Source organism: Symphodus melops (assembly GCF_947650265.1).
Source record: "Symphodus melops genome assembly, chromosome: 21".
Taxonomy (NCBI): Eukaryota; Metazoa; Chordata; class Actinopteri; order Labriformes; family Labridae; genus Symphodus; species Symphodus melops.
Genome location: NC_136711.1, coordinates 5,067,360 through 5,087,299, shown reverse-complemented (window position 1 = coordinate 5,087,299; position 19,940 = coordinate 5,067,360). Strand labels below are relative to the sequence as shown.

Genomic DNA, 19,940 nt, shown 5'->3' with positions numbered 1-19,940 from the left:
ATCTCGTTTAACCATCTCTTACGCCAGTGCAACCATTTGAACTATTACAGTCCTTTGTTTAAAAACATAAAACCAGTTCAAGTGCGAAGACGTTAACTGAGCTCGGCAACATCTTCATCTTGCACAGCAGCGGGAAACTTTTCTTATCTGCCAGGTTGGCAGTTTCATAAGTATGTGCTATCGCATGGAAGCTAAGAATAGAGTCATACAAATAGTTGCACTTGGCTATGCATCCAAACACAAAAAAGAGGCCAGGGGAGGTATGGTGAAACGGTTGCTTTGTTCTGAGAGACTGGTGCTATAGCGTGACTTCTACTGGACACCTACACTCAAAGTCCCATAACATACCTTTTAATGTATGTAACTAAAGCATGGTTAATGTAGACATATTTGGTAAGGGGAAAAAAACCAATGAAATATGTTCACAAATACCTCCCCGGCCTAGTCAGAGCCACTGTTTGGCCACCTCAGTCACAGGTCTTGACATGCCCCTGCTTATTATCATAGAGGACATTCATTAACACTAACACAGCCATTCCTCTAGGCTCAGTTTGGGGTCAGTATTTTGTGCAAGACACCTCCTCATTCAAGCTCGTGATAGAACTGCTGATCGACTCCCGCTCTACCTCCTAAGCCAACGCTTCCCAAGTCCCATGCCTTAAGAGGAAGCTGAAGAAAAAACAAGTTGTACTAAAAGTTTCAGAACAGTCAACATATTTTACGTACCAGCTTTTTACTCATCTCCATCTCTGCAGCAGCTCATTCGGTCTCTCTGTCCCTCTCTGGGGTTGGTGTATCATTCTGCCTGGCTCGCTCTAAGCCCCATGCCTGGCTCTCTCTCTTTCTCTCTCTCTCTCTCCAACAGCCAGACCCCCACCCCCCCTCTCCCATTCCCTGTCCTTGTTGCTGCCTGGTGCCAACCCCTTTTCACCAGCTAATACCACTTCACCCTTTTCTACCCTCCTCCTCCACCCACCCTCGGGACTTGCATTCAATCGCGCTATCTTCCTGCAGCAGGCCTGTCAAATACCCCGACATCGAGCGAGGCAAATCGGCCTGCGGAGGGGAAGGAGGGGGTGCTTGAGGGTGACCACGGTGAGAAATAAAAGAGACAGCGATGGATGGGAAAAAGGGGGGATGGAGTCGATGTGACGGTAAGGGAGAAACGAAAAGGGTTAGAGTGCAAAAATAGGAACAGAGGGTGGAGAATTAGGGGGACGAAGGGAAGGAAGGATGAGGCTTGAGGAGTGAGAGGATAGATGGAGAGGTTTGGGGGTGAACAAATAGAGGGAGCGCTGGAAGCAAGAAGTGATTCCGAGGAAAGAGGAAGAGGTGTCAAGTGATGAGAATTCATATATCACTCGTCCAAGAAGGATCAGTTCCTCCTTTCAACCCCTCCCTCTCCGTGGTTTATCACCCTGCCTGGTTTGGGTGAATTAAAGCTGTCTCTCTTACGTTTGAGTCTGTGCCTCAAACACCAGAGCAGTTTTTGCTCTGATCATCCTCAAATGAAAACAAACAGACTGAATGAATGAACAGGCAAGAAAACAACAAGGACTTATAACACATCATGCAATGGGTTTGGTTGATGGCGTTGGTGTAGGTGGCACAGGGGGACTATATATGTACATTTCTTTACATATCAGTACGGACCAAAGTATGGAAGTTGGTCTAGTAGTTGGAGAGGTGCCAGGTCACTTCCTAAGTGTTGCCGAGGTGCATTTGGTATTGAGCATCTGTCTTTTTCAGGCTTATGTGTGTAAACCTGAATTTCTCCTCTGGGGTAGATAAAGTAAAAAGAAAATCAGCATAATCACAACACAATTTACATTCAAAGGTTTTACATGTTTCAGCGCTGATTCTTTTCTGTAGTTTATTCATTTCTTGTTGTTTGTGCTTAGCTCTGATTTCCTGTTTCATCGGTGTCATTTGTGACCTTGTGTTTGTGTTTCCTGTGTATTTTTCCGTTGATAATCCTTCGTTTGGTTTTCAGTGTTTCATATGATACTTCGTATTTCTTGCACCTGTGCATAATCATATCTAGTCTTACTTCCTGCCTTTGTGTGCTTCCCTCCCTTTTTGATTGCCTTCATCAGTTTCACCTGTGTCTCGTCTATCAATCAATCAATCAATCAATCAATCTTTATTTGTATAGCATCAATTCATAACAGGTGTTATCTCGAGACACTTTACAAAAAGCAGGTAAAGGACCTTACTTTTTGTCTGTTAACATTACAAAAGAGCAGGTAACAAGACCATGCTCATCGTTATGTTTGCAAAAAGCAGGTAAAGGACCTTACTTATTGATATATTACAAGAGCCCAGCTTAATCCGTCATAATGTGGCAAGAAAACACTTTTCTGTGTGAGTATTTAGTCTTTGTGTTTCTTCCCGTCTTTGTAAGTTCATGTGTCTTCCTACACGTCTTTTGCTTCTATTGTAATGTGGATTCTTCCTGTTACTCCTGGTATTTGTAGAAAGGGACCTAGCCCAGTCTTTGCAGACCATAGAAGTTTTTGCTGCTCCATAAACCACAATTAACCTTTGCGCTGTTGTATTTTTTTGTTCTTTGGGGTAGTGTCAGATAGTTCTTCTACAATTTGCCTAGGGTTAAGTGAAGCCCAGACTAGAATGTGTGGACCACTTTTTGACACATTGATCAGTTTCTTCTTTTCATTTTGCAGCATTACGGCAAATAAGAGCCGTGATGGCAGAGAGCAGAGGCCAATGACAGATTTTACCTCTGGCTATCGTGACTCACTGACCTCATGGCTGCTGATCGAGATGTAGAGACGAGAATAAATGAAGCTGGTGAAGAAAAAGGGAGCTAGGTTCGAAACCACAGCTGACACTTGATAGTGGTCTTAATGTAGCTCGAGGCAAGATAGTAGTGAATAATCCATCTGCTCTATCAGCCTACATCACAGTGGATCGTCTACATACGGAGACGAGGGATTCATTTCTTTTAATTGAGACACAGCAGACATGTCCAGCAGAAATTCTCAAGGATGTATCAAATTTTGAAGTTGTGTCCATGAAGGAAATCTTCAAACGCACCGAGTGATGACTCCATCAACGGCTTAGTGGACTCTGCTGATGTTTCATCCTTTGGTAGTAGCTGCATACTGTACAAGTCAGGTACATTACCTCTGAAATCTTAAGAGTGGTCTCTGATTAAAGTAGATGCCAGACTAGTTCTTGGCAATTTTAATTTATTTAATTTAATTTAAACTAAGAAAAATAATTCTGGGGTTTCATTTTCTTTCTTTGGGTATCATATTCTTTGGCCAAATAAAAAGTTCAGTCAGAATACTTACTATACTTACTTACTATAGAAGCCATTGAAAAGGCTCATATTATGCAAAATATATTCACACACTAATATGTTTCCCTAGCCTCTCCAAACCCCCCAGTTATGAGAAAAGCCTAACTTCTCTGTCTTTTGCCTGCTCCACCTTTCAGAAAATCTGTGCTCAAACAGGCCGTTTGGAACTTTTCCCTTCATGACATCACAAAGGGCAGTTGCTCTTGTTTTTATTATTATTGATTATAATTCTCATAAACGACATGCTCCTCTAATCAAAGTATACCCTTATGAGGTTTACACTGTCTCTGCATGCCTGCATTATATCAGTCAGCCTCTCTCTATACAGGCAGCCACCCGTTTCTCCTCAGCTTACTGCTCGCTGCTTTTCCTTTAAAAATGTCTCCTTCTGCTCGCTCAACTTTTTCTCCTCCGTTCAGCGCAAATGATTGATTTTCAATCTCACCGCAACTCTCCTCCACCCTCCTTCCCCATCCTTCTCCAAATATTTAGAGAGTACAAGTCACCAAGCCCTGCAGTAGTGCATTTAGGTGCATGAGCCTGTGAGGTATGTCTTTAAAATGTACGGAGGGTCCTGAAACACCTGAGGGAGAAGATTGTTATTTGACAAAGACTGTTTGAAAAAAAAAAAAAATCTCAAGAGAGAAATGTCAGCAAATGTAGGTGTAAGAGATGCAGGAAACGTGTGTAGCTAGTGTGCTTGTGCTTATTTACACGTGTGTGTGTGTGTGTGTGTGTGTGTGTGTGTGTGTGTGTGGTCTGCCGCAGCAACAGATTTATAGGTGCGTGTCCAGGCTGCAGTGTGCGGACATAAATAAGCCTGGGAGGAGAAAGCTCTCCATTGAACATAATCAAGTAGATTCCTTTGAGTGCAAGTCATCTCACACACACACACACACACACACACACACACACACACACACACACACACACACACACAAAGAAAGAGAGGTCAGCACCTCCTACACCTCCTATATAAATCTCTATAGACTTAACTTTTTTACTTTGCTGTGGCTGAGTGTATGTACGCAGCAACAGTGTGCACACAAACATTTCAATATGGAGCAAAATTTCGAGGCAGCCTATAATGAGGATGTCTGTGGCAACGAGCCAAACATCTTTTACCAGGGCATCAGACTTTCCCTCTCTCTCTCTCTGAAACACACACATATACACCCAAACACACACCGCATGAATGAATTTAATACATTTTCCTTTCATCTTCAAGCATATTTATACTCACTGCAAACCCACAAGCCTGATCTGTAAACAGCTAATTGGAAACTGTGGCTGCAGACACATCTTGTGTACATACAAAGCAACCAGTCATACTTGTTGATCCTTTTTTTTTAAATGTTGACAAGCAGGTGTCGGTTTGATATAATTATGTTACCAGCTTTGCAGAAGACACAAAAATCTGTTGCGTGATTTAAATGCTGGCTCTCTAAAAATATGAAATCTGTAGAGCAGGTGCAGACACATCAATGTCTCATTAAAAAAAAAAAAAATTTGACTTCTTTACCATTCTTTTGACCTGTTTTATTAACTTTTGGATCTTTAGCAAACTCCCCTCTGCTACAAATTCCATTTTTTTTCTTTCAAAATAAAAGCTGGTTTGAATTGAAACAGGAATTAAAGTATCTTTAGCTCAACATTACAAAAGCACATTTTAATACTAAATTATAGTATTTGAAATGTGATAAAAAAAGTGATTAATCATGATTTAAAATAAAACCTGATTGTTTTACAGCCATAATTAAACAAGTAAACCAACCAGCTTTGTTTTAAAGAATATTTGTCAGGGTGTTGTTTTGCCTTTAAGTGAGAGGACAACGTCAGAGTGACAGGAAATGTAGGGAGAGAAAATGAAGGGATGACATGAACCACTTCTGGGAGTCCAACCTGCAATCAGTGCAACATTGTCTGCATCCACGGGGCGTCCGCTCGACTGTGCGAGCCAAACCAGCACCTCAAACCAACTAGCTTTTAGTGCTATTGAAAGAAACTTAAATGGAGGAAAGATATTTTAATGGAACATTGTCACATGTGAATTTAACTGTTCCTCTCGTCCTCACTAGCATTCAAATCAAGTTAAATATTAATATTTCTTGTGCCCCCCCTCCCCCCCAAAAAGAAATAATTTAAAATTAAAAATAAAAAGTCTATTCTAAAGAGTATTCTAAGCTGAAACTTGGTTTCAGAAATTTTAATTTACAGACATTTATCTACAAGCTCTTTATAAAGTCTTTAAACGAGTAAAATATGCTTATATTTGATGTAACACAAACCTGATCCTAAATTAATAAAGACAAGTTATTATAATAAATAGAATAAATAATTGTAGTAATTGTGTTGTTTTTAGAATAAACATAACCACATATACACTGTGTTATCTGTTTTTAGAACACATGTTCACAAACTTTTCTAACCTTTTTTAACCATAAATCATTCAATAAAGACTTTTCATTTATATGTTCTCTCCACATCTGCATATTTAACTGGATTAAAGAATAAATGTTTTGCCTGTTGGTGAATGAAAGAATGTGATTAATAATTAAACAAAGGGGCCCCTTAAAAGTCCAACAGTTAAAGATGCATTGGATTTAGTCTGAAGGTCCATCAGAGTATTTTGTTTGTCTAAAATGTTCTCAAGAACAGACAAGTGAAATGAACTACAGGTGACGTTTTGGTTCTGTGTTTCGTCTTGTTTTAGTTTTCATTCTAAGTGTTCTGTGTTTATGTTTCCTAGTGTTGATTGTTTACCTTGTGTGTTTTAGTGTTTCCTAGTCTTGTGTTTAGTCTTTTTCCCTGCTTTCTCCTATGTTGCCTGTAAGTTTATTTCCTGTGTTGTGTTTTAAGTCTAGTCTTTAGTGTTTCCTGTTTTATTTTGTAATATGTTTCCCGCCTTGTTAATTACCATGATTGTCCTCACCTGTGCCATTAGTCTCACCTGTGTCTGATTACCCCATGTCTATTTAGTCTCTGTCTTTGATACCCTCTATGGTTGTTCATTGTTGTTTGTCACAAGTGTCAGTCTGAACCCGTCATTTGCTCCCTCTTCTCCCAGGATTTACTTTGTTTTTATCTGCTTGGTTTTTCTGCCCGTTACCGTGTTACTAAATTCCTCTTTTTAGAAAATGAGCTGCAATGAATCGATGGCTAAACTTGTGTACATCACAAGCTTCCACAAGGAGCCTAAAGATTAATTAAAGTAAAATCTAAGCTGATCATTGAACAGCAAACATGTCCCACAAAAATTAAAAGCAGGAATGTTATTAATGTAATAAAGTAACTTGACCAAAGGCGATTTACATAGACTTTATCAAAAAGCAGCTCGTCCTGCCCATGATTATTACACTGCATGGCTTCAGGCAAAGCTGGAATTATTCTCCAAGTTTAGTTCTAAAGTAACAACAAATAGAAACAGGAGCCATCCACAGTTCATCCCGAGTTCAATAAAGTCGATGTTTACATGAAATGTAAACGTGGATACTGGGACTTTCAAACCTTCCAAAGGAAAGTTCAGAAAACTGAAGACAAAATGAATTCTTTAACCAGGTGTCCATATAAAGGATTTCCTAGATGAAACCTGCACCCTCCTTTGACCTGAAATTAGTGCGAGAGGACAAATTACTACGGAGCGAGCTTGCAGACGAAAGGGAATCAAATGTGTAGCTTTAAAATAAAAGCACACAATGAGATCCTCCGCTGACCCTCTGTGTTTCAGAGTGTTCCTGCACCCAAAGTCACTTTCAGTAAATCTCTGTAATATGCTCGGGTAACATGACTTGATGGGAAAATGAGCTGAACGGGTGTGTTCGGCAGAAAATTTACAGCCATTTGCCAAGCTCGCTTCATCGCTGGAACAGCTCGTACATCCAGCCGTTCAGTTTTCTGCACTTTCCACTGCACCTGCTTAGTTTCTACTTTTTGGATAACGACAGAGACAATCTATGGAGACAGACAGAGGTGAGGTCTGAGGCATGGCAAAGAGATGTGTGCACATGATACTCTGATAAATTCTTTTCTCTGTTGTTATAATTATAAAGAGTAATATCAAATCATATTTGAATGTTGAATCATTATTTTCGAAAGCTCGATCTTCTTTTAAACTTTAAAAGGATCTTAGAGACAATGAGGTGCAAATGAGGTCAAAGGTTTGATCCCCAGCCACATGTCAATGCGTCCCCTGGCGAGACACTAAACCCTAAGTTTCTCCTGCTGTTTCGTCAGTGGCGTATAAATGCATATGAATTGGATTTGTTGCTGCTGATGAACACCTTACAGCGGCCACTGTCATCAGTGTGTGAATGTATGAGGTGAAAAAAAAGGGCTTGGAATAGTCAGAAGACTAAAACTCTTATCCAAACTCAAGTCTGTTTACCATTGAAGATGATCTAAACTATAACTAGGTTGATTGATGTTTCTGTCTGACATCTTTATAGAAATGATCTCTGAGAAAATAAAGATTTTTGTTTAAGAGGGAAGACAACTTCACACATCGCAGGCGTGTAAAGTGTGTGACAGCTGCAGCAGGAGTGTGTGTGGTTGTATATGTGTGTGTGAAGTTCAGCCGTAAGGTATTTGTGATGTGTTTCTAAATTTAACATTAACAAAGGCCACAATCCATATTCATATATACTTCTGTAATATTTCTTGATGCTTTATTAATTTCAATTAGATTTATTCTGTACAGGAATGTGTAAAGATTTGTGAGCTAAACTGTGTACAACAAATAGGAGTGAATAAAATATGAATATTAATCACTCTCAATCAGAATGCTTGCCATACATAGGGATGTTTTCAGGTGTCTGTTCTGTTTTGGTACCAGGTAGTAAGTGGAGCAACCCAGCCTCACAGTCTGCGTACAAATAACACAACATTATACTTTCAAATAATGTGCCATGCCTTTACATGCCTTTCAACGTCATGACATCACCAGCGAAGCTCTGTTTGCTCACAATCAACTGAAGCGTGAGCAGGTAGTGAGTTGCTAAAACTGTCGTTAGCGTGACAGTACAAGAATGTACATAACTTTCGTCAGGAGTCAAAGGGTTGCCCATCGCAGAATCAATGCCTTAACCAGTCGGGATGTGTTGCAAGGCGTATCATAAGCACGCAAAATTGCAATTTGGCTAATGCATGGCACGTAATTTGAAAGTGTAATGTTGTGTTATTTGTATGCAGATTGACGAAACCGGGTTGAACGGACAGTGGAGGTATTTTATTTGATATTATTTTTTTTCTTTTTGCAATGACTTCATTTGTTGTCATCGGAGGTCCCTGCTTGTTTCGAACACACAGTTTACCATCTGCCCTAGAAATAGGCAGGCCTCATGTTCTCCATATTTTCGGTGTTGAGATGCTGCGGAGCAGAGATGCCTTTTTTGACCTGTTCAAATAAAAAAACATCAAAATAAAAAAAAATGATGTGGCCTACCCCAATTGCCTGTGTAAAGTCAGGGTAAGACATTTTTTTAAATAAGTGACAGCTTATTATGTCACTCTTAAAACCCCCGGAATTAATTAACAAAAACAGTCCATACCATCTAGGAGCTGCTGGTCCACCAGAGCCTTGCTAGGCTACTGTTTTTACGTTGTTCTTTTGGAGTACAAACCTTGTTATATCTTACATGTAACTTACGCTTTTTTACACCCTCAGATTGCATAACAACCCGAGCCTTTACTTGTAGCGTACAGTGTGATCAGGCTGTCACAGGCCACAATGTTTTTGCTGGCAAAAACTGGAGCAATGTCAGAATTTCTTTTATTCCTTAAAGGCTCTTGTTAAACCCCAAAGATATGTGGAAATATGGCCGAGTGTTGAGAGACATCAGAATCCTTCTTTTATCTCTAAATACTGCAAACTTTGTTCTGTTTACAAGATTCCATGGTCTTCACATGGATTTTAAAGAACAAGAAATAACATGGATGCAATGTTTTTCTTGCCATCTTTTAAATAATTTTGGATGTTTTCTGAACTAAAGCCCAACCGCTATTGAAGGTGCTGGCAAAGCTCACAGCGCCAGAGAATTCAGAGAAGCGAGCTGCGGAGGAAAATATTTTGGAAGAGAGTGTTTGCTGTGATTTGCTGAACACCTGTTTCTGAATAACTCCAGCCCGCTCGCTACAAAAACCTCTCTGAATGCGTATTAACGGTTCACGGCTCCGTTAAAGCCCTTGTTCACATGCAAATCCTGCTCCCGCTCTCTTTTGAAAGCCCCCGCCGCTGCGTTGTCTTCACCAACACACACACACATACGTTTTGTTGGGGACTTGTCACTATGTTCTACATCGATGTCTCTCTCTCACACACGCTCTCTCACTGTCTCTCATCTTTTTCTCCATCCATCTCTCATACTTGTGTAGAGGAGGATTAGGCCTCAGGAAAAAAAGACTTATCTGTGCTGTCAGTACAGCACAGCAGACAATACGACACACGCACACAAACACACACCACACAGAAGCACATTCACTTTTATACCAACAGAGACGCTCACTAAAAACAGCTTGTAGGTGCAACAAGCTATAGTAGTGATACAATTCATCGTGGGCTCGGATAACAACTCTGCTTAAAGAGATTAGGCGGGTGTGAAATACTGTACCAACCCCACCAACACTACGCAAAATGCTTTTTTGGAGAAAGCACTACATGATGTGGGTTTTGTATGCATGAGGGTGGAACTGCCTTTAAACAGGAAACTTTGTGAGCGGCGGGTGACTCTGACAGTCAGTGTGTGTGTGATAAATTACAGAAATAGTTGAAGGGTAAAGTGTAATGTTCTCTAATGAAAATGGATGTTTATGAGAAAGATGTAGATGGAATCTGTCATTCAATGAATTGTTGTTGTAGACATTATTGGGTGATGATGATGAATCAGTTGGCAATTAGACTGTCAAGGTTCTCTATGCTGAGCAGACACAGACATTTTTCATTCAACATCAAACTTCAATTAGTTTTTTTTTTATGTTCTTGTATTAACATTTTTAATTAGATTTTGCAAACGTGCAAAACAGACAAGGGCTGCACCCACATGTCCACATACCAACTGTATATACGGCTGTTCATCAACAGGTGTCTTTCATTGTTGTTTGTATCATGAGTATTGATTTTAAGTTTTTCCAACATGAAGTTTTGAATCTGTATTTATTGAATATTATTAAGGGAAAACTGGTATATACGACAAAGCAAAAAAGAGACGCATGTCCCTAAGTGGATACTGGCTCCAAAAACACAAATCGGTAAAGACAAGCGAACAGGATCTGCACACCGAGAAGCTCCCTCAGACTGAGGAAAAGCATGTTGGCTCGAAAAGTCACTTATTAATAAATCTTTCAGAAGAGAGCTTCTTGTTTGCTTCTTTTTACCTATATATAAGACAATCTGTTTCTATTGGCTTCCCTGAGGGACATTTATTTTTGGATTGTCTGTTACTGCGTGATGGATTCCAATGTGTTCAGTAATGTCTAAAATGTGCAGTTTCTATGCAGATGTGTAGCTCTTTCTGTCCCATTTGTTTTATTCATTATTCTTTAACAGGATCCCTATTAGCACCAGAATAAGCATTGTCTATTCTACCTGTGCAATGGTTGAGCGAAGTGCAGTACTGACCCACAGACTCATTTGCCAAGGATCCCACTGCCCACCTCCACTGGTCTCTAGTTATCTCTACCTGAGGTGTCTTTTCAATCAAACCAGCATCCCACAAGTTTCATTTATTAAACAGTCTTTGATGCAGTGAGGATGAAAACTTGTTAGCAATCCCAGCAAACTTGTTGCAAAGAAATCCCTTGTGATACTCAAAAAAAATGTCAGAACTCGTGCAGATGGTAGAACTTGAACTTGCGGTGATGATTGCGCATGTCTCAGCATTTTAAACTAAAACGTATTATAGGATGCAGCCCATTAGACATTAAAGGTATTCTAAGTGCATCTTATAAATCAATTTTTACAGTAATAATGAGAACATCATTGTGATGCAAACAGTCCGAGGGCTTGGAGTTGATCCCAGCTGCCATTGGTTGAGAGGCGGGGTACGTCATTCACAGGGCCCGCATACAACGACAATCAAGCGATCCTCTGAAATGTTTAGTCTCCAATTAATGAGAATGTTTTCGGGCAGTGTTGTACCCAGAGGAGGCGAACCAGGCACCTTCTTGCTGTGAGGTTGCAGTGCTCACTGAACCTCCGTGCCCTTGTCAAACTTTGATACATTTTTTTTCATAAATCAATACAGTATCACATAACATGATATTACTATTTTTTTACGCTAATCAACAGAGACAAATGATTAAAAGAGTTCATGGAGGATCAATATGCCAGTGTTTGACCCTGACAGTCAGAACTCTAAAGAACACAAAGACACAGCATTTAACACACACGAGCACGGACCTCCCTAAGAAGAAAACAATGGAGCACACTTTCTCCCTGCTCTGCCTCCACACAGCAGCAGTGTGTCCTGATGCGTTTCTTGCTCCACGCTGAGAAGCCTCTTTGATGTAGACACACCCAGCCGTAGTGTCACCCACTAAATCCTTATTGTGTGAGTAAATCCCGACCAAAGCCGCAGATATCCTACCCCCGACACTTCCCTCCAGAGCCCGGTGGCCCCCAACTAGTGTTTCCTGATCCTCCAGAAACACCCTCTGTGACAGTCACACACACAAACACACTGTGCAGAAACCTATGGAAGCCATTTGCCTCTTTCTCAGTCAGTTTTTGATTAAAGTTTAATTTTGTTTGCAGATGAAAACAAATGTTATCTCTGACAATGAGGTGTAGACCTGGTATGTTTTTTGACCAGGGCATGTTTTGTTGACAGATTTCTTCCTTAGAATTGTTGTTCCTCCTGTGATTTGTTGCTGCAGTGGTGCATGTTGCACTCTCAACGGGGTTTAGGTTGCCTGCTCAGCTCTCACCAGTGCAATTTTTCCACTAGTATTCGATAGATATACATTTTGTCACATAGGTGTTTAATATTTGATATATTTGTTTCTTTTTTGTAGTTGGTACAATGAAATGCTGTCTGGCTGATATATCAGATAGTAATATTTTTTCATTTATTGTTATTATATGATGGAAACAGCCCCCAAGGAAAAATAAAATCATATTAATCTTAATATTAATCATATTATTCTCACACCAGGACAAAACTGTAACATATAATAGACAGTACAATTGTAAAACACGTTATGATGATCTGATTAAATCATCTTTTGCATGCATAAAAGTAGCAGAAATAGAATTAATATGTCAGATGTCATGTACCAGATGACATATATGCCATTATAACAATATCTACAGTTCTGTATTGAAGTTTCGTCTGATTCTGACTTCATGGCATCCTAAAACGGAGCAGATAAAAGCCAAAGAGAAGCCAGAAGGAAGAGACGGCTTTCCAGAAATAATTACTGTGAGTGAGGAAGGGGTGGGGGGGAAAAAGAATGAAATGGCAGCAGTTATCATAATCCCTCTTTTTAAGAAGTTATCATAATCCCTCTTTTTAAGTTCTCTCCTAGCCCGCGCGCCCGCCTCCCTCCTAACCTCCTCTCTCTGCTGTCCTCAGCATCAACATTTGGTTTCACAATACCCCTCTGGTACATTCTTGTTTTTTAACACTCTCTGAGAGAAGTGCAAACACTGAAATGAACAAATCTTATCTCACTGCGGAGAGACTGTTACAGTAAGTGATTCCAGCCTTCCTTCTGCTTTTGGTGGTGCTGAGCGGGGGAGTGTAGAGATATGTTTCTGTACCAGTGTTGGGAAGTACCACTTTATATATATACATAAAATATATGTATATATGACACCTAAATGTCCAAAAACATAATAAACAGAATAGTGTGTAAAATGAAAATAAAACCAAACAATCAAAACACATTTTATGGAACAGATGGCCGAAATGATAAAAAAAAGTAAAAACAACACCACACTGTGAAATTGTCCCGTCAGCAGCAGAGTGTTCATATTCTGCAGCTCACTCATTGTGTTGGTTTCAGATTGATATATGTCAGCAGACCACTGATTTCAGTCATGTAATTCCTGCTTCAGCCAACATGTGACACGTACAAAATTGAAACAAGTATGAGAAGTGAAAGAAACCCGTAACCAAGAGATGAAACAAAAGCTCAAACGCTTTAAGTTCCGGAGAAACAAAAACGTACAATATAAATTTGCAATGCAAGCGTATCTGAGAGTTGAGTAAATCAAACACACAACATCATACACATGCTGGTTCACACGGCAACATCCTGCAGCCTCACACTGATCAGCACCATGTGATTCAAGCCAACAATTTGAAAGTGATCCTGTGCATCTTTGCATGCATTCCTACTGTACTCCTGCTATCTGCTGTGTACACTGTCCTCCTGTCTACTGTACAACACCCGGACCAATTCAGTTAGTTAGAAAGCAGCTCCTTCAGCAGTAAGTGAATGAAGAAAAGCATGAACACAGAGTACAGTACTCACGGTGGTGAAGAGTGTTGCTTTCTCTCAGTCCGCTCAGTCCTGCTTCTGGATGTCTCTCTATCTCTCTTCCTCTCTCTCACTCTACCTCTTATTCAGTATCTCGCTCTCTCACTCTGTTTTCACTGCGATCACAGCTCTGGACACACACACAGCAAACGCACACTCTACTCTGTTGTAGCGGTCTGCCGAACGAACTGCTCTGAGTGAGAGATGAGAGAGAGAGAGAGAGAGAGAGAGAGAGAGAGAAGAAGGAGGAGGGGGCATTAGAGAGAGAGAAGGAAGGCGAGTTTCATGTGCATTTATGTGTGTGTATGTGTGTTTGGTGTGTGTGAAGGGATCCGCTTGGTGTGGGTTGAGCTGGTGAGCTACAGTAGAAAAGCTGGTGCACTGTGCAAGCCAGAGAGTGAATAAAACAAAACACACACACACACACACTTAACATGCCACATTGTAAATGCACATTGGCGTGGATGCAACTGTAAGTCGCAACGGATACACTGAGCAGATGTGCATGGTTATGTGGTGTGCGCACACAAACAATCACAAAGAGACACTCACACGTGTCACTGAACAGATCACAAAGCCAGCAGGGGCTTTAAAAGAGAAAGGAGGATGAGATTGAGTGCTGAGAGACGAGGCAAAGACCTGATGTGATGATGGTGTGTGTGCGTGCATGTGTGTGTGCGTGTCTTTTACTGAGACTTAACTCCACACACAATGAAAAGGTACGGACCCTCAGAGGAAACAAACCCCCCTACATGTTCTTCTCCATCCTTCTATCTGATCTTGTCACCTCCTCTGTTGTTCATAAATGACTCTCATGTGTGTTATTAATTAAAGCTTTTTGGTCTACCTTTAGAAAAGGTATTCTTCTTACACACATATTAAGAATTACTCTTTTATAGCAACAAACCATGTAAGAGGCATACGACCTGACCTTCTGAAGATTAATATAGCAAACACGGTTAATTAACACTCCTTCTGTATTTATTGTTCTTAGGTGTGTGTTCACAGTGTCCAGAGGAGTGGCATGGGCCCCCCTTAAAATCTTAATGGTCACCTCAAAATCCTCGACTACTATTGGCTACTTGCCTTGACAGAGGTGGGACTATTGAAATCCACTATTCAGGCCGTGTTGCAACAGGTGGCACATAGTTTTCTTAGTGCAGATTTTTGTTTAAGATTTTCTAAACACTTTGTGACTTTAGACAAACACATTTGTTTTAGTCCTTGTAGAATTAATCTAAAAAAGATATATATGTTGCCATTATCTTGGGTTACTTAAATGTTGATGTAGTTAGTGAAGACAGAAGGGGTTAAAAAAAATGCTCATCATTCATGTGTGTGCACAAACTTCAGGCCACCCCTTCACAAGTCAGTGCCCCAGTTTGACCACCCCAGTCCAAAAAGTCTGGACCCAACCCTGCTCAGTGCATTACCTTTCGTAGAAACAAGATAAAACAACAGCTGTAACAGTGAGCAGTGCAGAAAAACAATAAGTGCCATAATGTCCTAGCATAACAACTTTATGAACATAACAAATATATCGTCAATTCTTTCAATTGCACATTTAAAACGTTATTAAAGGGTGTATTCACACCTAACTTGTTTGGTTCGCTTCAAACGAACTACAAAATACAAACCATCGAACTCAGGTGCGCACCAAACAGCCGGCCCGAGACCCAGCCGACGTGGTCTCGGTTCGCTTCCAAACGAACATGAGGTGTGAAAGCAACCAGACCTCAGTCCGACCCAGCTCTAAAAATCTTACGGCTTTTTGGACATAACAGGCTCCCGTTGCCTCGCGCATAAAGGGAAATAATTGTTTGGTTAGCAGCACAGTGTTCTTGTTTGTTTCTATTGCCTACTTCTTTGATGTAAGACGCGGAGGTAATCTTTAGTCTATCTTTCAGACACTTTCACTTGTGTTTCATCGCTCTGTTCTTTTATTATCCAATACATTTCAATCACACAGACTATGAACAGAACAGCAGCTGCAGCAGAGTTTTCTTGGCGCTTTTCCCCTGCGGCAGTCTGATCCTCCTCCTTTCCCCTGCACCACATACTTCATTGATAACCTCGGCCACATTCATCATAACACCGGTTGATTGCTCAAATGTAGATCTACATTTTTTACAAAAATATTTTTGTACCTGTACTAAATGGATGAAATTGTTGCTAATATGTTTAATACCAGGACAGCGAGTGCAGCATGCAAGTTCTCCATGATTGTTTACTTTCATTTTGCGATTACCGCTTTACCCCGCCCTAAACATTTTTATCCAATGATTGAACGATCTTTGCACACATGGTTTTGTTTATGAATTCTGGGCCTCTTGCGAAAAGTGCAATGTGAAAACAAACTGCACCAAACCAAAAAAGAAACATTGTATTTGGTCTGAAACAAAGAAAGCGGACTAAAGGAATTTTCTGGTGCGAATACACCCAAAGTCAACCTTAAAAGCTTTTAAGTGTTCTGCAGGGTTTTTTTTTGGTGTCACTATATTGGTGTAACTCTTGCATCATTAAGTCGAGCCACACACAGCCTCTCCTGCTTCCTGTCCCTTCTAATTAAAGGTGAAATTAGCTATTAGACTAGCATTACACAGCTACACTGGTCCAATGGAGAGATGCTTGGCTGCACTGCTCCATGGAGAAAAGGAGGCAGTGATGAGGTGCCCGTTGCAACAAGAATTGAATGGAAGAGTGTGTGTATGTGTGTGTTCAAATGTGACATTCAAACTGTGATGGCATTTCAAGTAATCATTGTTCCCCCCCCCCCAAATAATAGCGAACATTGAACTACTCAAGTCTTACTGCTCACATTTGTGTCGCTGGAGCAGCAGAGCGTTGGAAGTACAGAGATTGGTGAAAGAGTCCAAATTAAACTGCATCCATAGAAAAGTTACGCTCTGCAGGTGTTCACTGTCTTAAGACAAATACTGTTTGAAGGAATATGGGCTTGTGTCATCAGGTATGATGCAACACTGACTATCAGGGGGCGTATCCAGACTTTTCTGAGTGATGCAGGGGGTGCATGGAGTTTGTGCACACACGCAAATCAATATATTATATATACTCTGTTTAGCCCCATTTATGCTCTGTACTAACACAATAAGTAACACAATTTTAAACCATATACATCTGCTTAACTTGTTTGAGGACTTGAAAAGAAGGTCCACAAAATCATAATTTCAAGTACTTAGACCATCACATGCAAACTCTTAAACATTGTCTATTTTGCAAAAATACATATTTTGCCAATGTTTTGGTACCCACAAATTGCAACTACGTGCTATTCAAGTTGTGCAAGAGTTTGCTTGCAAATCTTAATGGACTCATTCCTTTCAAAAGAACTTATTCCTCTGATCACAATCCTTACAGTATGGTCATCGTTGGTGTAGTGTATTATCTTCATATGTCCAAAGATTCAAGTATTAGAGAAAGAACATTTGTAATGATACTGGGTAATATGATGACTTATACAATAAAATATGAACCTTAACATGCATAATATTAACATAAAAATGCATATACATTTATAATGTCTATTCTACAATTTGTATTGAAGGAGTATACGAGAACATGAAATGCTGAGTTCACTGAGTACAGGACAGGATGACCTCGTACTCCGTGACAAAGTCATTCAGTTGTCAAGCTTATGCTGGATTCATTGTTCTTGTATAACCATGACATCAATGAAGTGATCAGGTTGTCAAAGGTGAGGGAAACCTAACCTTTGGATTATCAATGTGAATGACAGATATCATGAACATGTTAAAACAGAAAGTTGGGAGTTGATTGAAAAAGATTGTCAATAACATCCACCAATGGGAAAAACATCCTAATGGTATGCCAATGTATTGAGGATCATGTATGTGTGTATTATTCAGTTCTGGATTCTGCAGAGCTCATTTCTCATTGTTTTGATTTGTTCAAAAAAAAAGGCTGCTGTCCTTGAAGTCATTGAAGAAACCACAATTGATAAAATGTAACAGGATGCCTAACAGCTTACTGTTGCATTGAATAAACCAGGTTTGGATTTCAAGAAATTTACAAAGGGTTAGAGGTGTTTATTGATGCATTAGCTCGAAGGTTTAATTAAGAGATTGTTGAGTATTGTATGTGCAGAATCAAAATGAACAAAAATATAAGAACTTGGTAACAAAATGTGTGACGCTTGTGTTTTTTTAGAGCTGTCAGAATGTTGTGTTAATTTTGACTAATTGATAATAAAAAACAGAAGGTATCAGAAGAATTTAACCCTAATTATGTGTTAACATCTAGGACCATGAGCCCTCTATAATAGCAGCGTTGTAAACTTGATGAACACACATGCCAAAAATGTAACTGCCTTAAGATTTTCTATTATGTTATCCATCTGAGCGATCAAGGAAGGAAATCAACTCTATTAGATGAAATTGTGAATTAACTCTTAATAATGTGAATATCAGTCAAATTAAAGTTCTGAAGCTAGAAATAACCAACTAGAAACAGGGTTATGCAGTAAATCTACCTGTAATGCAATCCTCCTGTTATCCATATATGCAATTAATTAATCATAATGCCTGCAAATGACTGTCCTTAAATGATCGACTGTACTAATTAAATGTAGTAAGGTTAACTGAAGATCAGGTAGTTCTTATTGAAGGATCCACAACCCGCGATTTTACTGACTAGAATACTGAAAGAGATGCTGGAATAATATTTATGTATGTTTAAAAATCATATCTTGTATCGGTTACAAATGATCTCAGGAGCATGTTGCCCAATGCCTCTTCAATATAGGCAGCAGTTCAACAGTCCCACAACTAACTGGTCATCTGACAAGAAGGATTTTCTTAAAAAACACAAAAGTCTTACAAGAGGGTAAAGTCAGAATGAATAATGACAACCCAGTGGTCATACAGCATGAATATCAGGCACTTTTGTGCAACACACAATCACACACACGCACACACACAGAGTAATTTCTTTAGCTGAGTAATTCCCAGGTGATTTCCCATCACAGCCGTTTAGCACCTGAGTCCCACACAGGCTGAGGCGAGACTCTGCAGCCCACCTGAATGTTCTCTCTATAGACCACCTGTCTCACCTCACTCTCCCCCATATATGGAGGTTAACAGCTGGTGTTAACAACTCCACACAGGTAGGATATATATTAATGGGACATGTACTGGCATTTGAACTGAGCTAGCTTCAACCAAGCACCAAAAGAGAAAGCAACAGCCTTCAGCATAACCTTTTCTCTGTATTTTTTTAATAATGAGATTCCACTGCAGCAACAAAGCTCTGCCATCACGCTCTTTGTTCTTCTGCATTAAATCATACAGTGACATACTGGTGTCCTACTGTGCAGCTTTACACAGCGTAATGGTGTAACAGAACAGGTACCACATGACAACCAACAGTTTTACATACACTCAGACAAACACACTGACACTTTCATTGATGCTGTTACAGCCTAAAAGGGGTGGAACAACTATTTGCTGTAACATGGCATTTACATGGACAGAAGAACAATCACGTCCTAAACAGGCAGTGTTAAAGGGACTTTTCTCCCTTTCGAGCGCCCCAAAGGGGAGATGATTTATTCAATTTAAACAGAGGGGACAGCCCAATGCATATCTTCTTCAACTTAAAATCACAGTTTATCTATTCCAAGAGTGTCCTGACCAAGACAGACAGCAGCACAGTCAAGGAAGCATACATGCATACAACCATATTACAGTGTAGGATACAAAATTATAAACCCAACCTCTATTTGCAGTGGTTGGTCAGTTAAATTGTTCCCCCCACATTTAACTGACTAATCCCCCTGTCCTAAATTTTTTTCTGGTAGTAGGGGATAATAAGGGAGTAGCAAGGCAGCGGGTTAAAGTAACCATTTAGTGTAAATGTGATGCCTTCTGGCACTTTCTTTTTGTAACAAAAACTGATCTTATTTCATATTTTAATGAACTTCCCTGCCTGATTGTAAATATGTAGTTTATATCTTTAAGGGACAATTGAACTGCTGGTGCAATATGGCTCACACACATGAATCAAGTCTAAAGACAGATACGAGGAATTTCTTCATAATTATGCTCACGTTAGTCTGGTTCACACTTACTCACTCACAAAAATCCTGAAAACCCTCAAAGTT

At 39.9% G+C, this 19,940-nt stretch overlaps 1 protein-coding gene across 5 annotated transcripts in view; it reads right to left on the bottom strand.

Moving 5' to 3' along the window:
• The window catches only part of rbfox3a (RNA binding fox-1 homolog 3a), a 499,685-nt gene extending 485,615 nt beyond the window's left edge, over window positions 1-14,070 (bottom strand). For 2 of the 5 annotated variants that reach the window (XM_079372546.1, XM_079372552.1), the window contains exon 1: window positions 13,796-14,068. The gene's annotated coding sequence lies outside the window, so the exon portion shown is untranslated. Of the gene's footprint in view, window positions 1-726; window positions 842-13,795 lie in introns of those variants that run through there. The other 3 variants (XM_079372549.1, XM_079372551.1, XM_079372547.1) reach the window with 3 other exon arrangements.
• Between the last annotated feature and the right edge of the window lie 5,870 nt (window positions 14,071-19,940).